Source organism: Nannospalax galili, unplaced genomic scaffold, assembly GCF_000622305.1.
Source record: "Nannospalax galili isolate Female #2095 unplaced genomic scaffold, S.galili_v1.0 scaffold1151, whole genome shotgun sequence".
In the NCBI taxonomy this organism is placed as follows: domain Eukaryota; kingdom Metazoa; phylum Chordata; class Mammalia; order Rodentia; family Spalacidae; genus Nannospalax; species Nannospalax galili.
The window spans coordinates 369,126-371,078 of NW_008329807.1; positions in this window are offsets into that span (position 1 = coordinate 369,126).

Consider the following 1,953-nt stretch of genomic DNA (forward strand, 5'->3'; position numbering starts at 1 on the left):
GGCCTTGCCGAGCGGCTTTAGCGCGGCGGCGCCCAGCGTGGGCAGCCGAGCGGCTCAGACAAAGGCCGAGGCGGCAGCCGCGCCCGGCGGGCCGCCCTGCTCTGCGGAGCTGATCCGGCGCGGGCCTCCGTGTGCATGACTCAGTGGTTTTGGGTGCAGGCGGTGCCGGGCTTCCCTCCGCGCCGCCTGCGCTCTGCAGGGTGGGGGCCGCTGGGCCCCAAAGCGTTGGAAACTGCTGGAATCCCGACCCCGGGCTCCTTCCGGCGGGTTTTTAGTTTTTCCGATGTCGTTGCGCTTCTCCCCCAAGATCCCTTTTCATGGAGGCGGCGGGGATTGTCTTTCCCTTTGTTCCCTGCATGTCCGCTGGTGAACTTGACATGTGTGGCTTCCCGTGCTCTCTGCAGCTGGATTTTGAAGGAGGCGTTTCAACAGTCTGTCGATTGAACCCTTCCCAAGACTATTATACGAGGACCTACTGAGAGAAAAGGATATGTAGGTCAGAGCCTTGTTCTGAAATCTGTTTAGTGACTTAGGGAGTCCTAAATAGAGATAAATTTTATCTTCTCATTTTAAAAGTAGGATTTCCTAGTCCCAGTTGGTGAAACTTAAAAGTGTCGCGCCCCAAATGAGTGATTTTAGTTCTTCCTTATTTTTTTGTTCCTCAGTCCTGGTATTAACCCTGGAAAGCTTTTTTAAAACGAGCTGAGGGAACAGATGTGGAGACTAAGGACTTGCCCAAGGTCAGTCTTAGTTTCAGATTAGAGCCTAAAACTCGAGTCTCAACTTCCAGAGGGTCTTGCCATTTTGTAACGATCATAAGCACCTGAAACAACGGTCCCATAATTTAAAAAAACAAAACAAAACAAAACCACTGATTCGGATTTTGAATCGGATTTTTCTTTAGTTAAGACAGCCAGGTTTGGTGGTTTTGCTTTTTTTTTTTTTAGGTCTGAGCTATAGAAAAACCGTGGAACTATAAAAAGCATATTCCAGTTATAGCTAGTAGAGCTCGTGCATGAATACTCGAAGTTTGAAACAACTTGGCTTTACCCTTTAGAAGAAAAATGAAAGGCCAACAGCCCTGTCCTGTCATAAAATGTAGGGATCATTTTTTGTCCCCCACTGTGCCTTACTCTTTTTTTTTTTTTTTTTAAAAAAAAAGATCAGTTTACTTCGTGATTACGCTTGGGTGTTTACATGGGAGCTTTGATTGTTCTCCAAACCCTCCCTACTTAAAAAAACCTGGAGGCCTTAATTGCATTTTATTTTGTTTTCTTATGTGAGATAAATGAATGCTGCATCTTTAGTTCCTGGGGTTGTGTAGGAGTTGGCAGGCTCTGAGATATAAATAGAAGCTGATTTCAGAGGCCCCTGTTGACTAGGCTTTATGTGAGAGCCTCCATCCAGCCGCAGCCTGTCACATTGCAGCCTTGTGACGGGGCTGAAGCGCCCTCCCATGTGATCTAGGCTTCTGAGAACTATTAAGGCAAGCTGTGCACATGTGATGGCATTTAAAAGCTAACTTTCCCGGGGACGGAGAATCTAAAACTGGGAAGCCATATAGAAGACTCATTTTCTTGGTGTTTCTGTTTATCTCAGTTCAGAATAAATAATGAAGGTAGTTGTGTTTTCTGAATAAGTTGGAATAATTGTCAAGGTGTGGAAGACTTAGTTGGGGGATCTCCCTCTTTAATCTTTTTCTCAATAATATGGGTTAATCTTTAAAATCCCCACATACTTTTAAAGGCAATGCCAAATGATACTGGAAGTTAGTGTAGTAAGCTAGCTCAGCATAACTCTTTACTGGGAATGACCCAAGTTTTGTGTAGGGCAAAGATCAGTGTACTGTGCATAATGAAAATGAAAATTCATACTTTTTGATTAAATCGTGTTACTCTCAACATTCAAAAACCTCAGCTAAAAGTTTATTAAACTTCATAAGTGGTGTTGAAA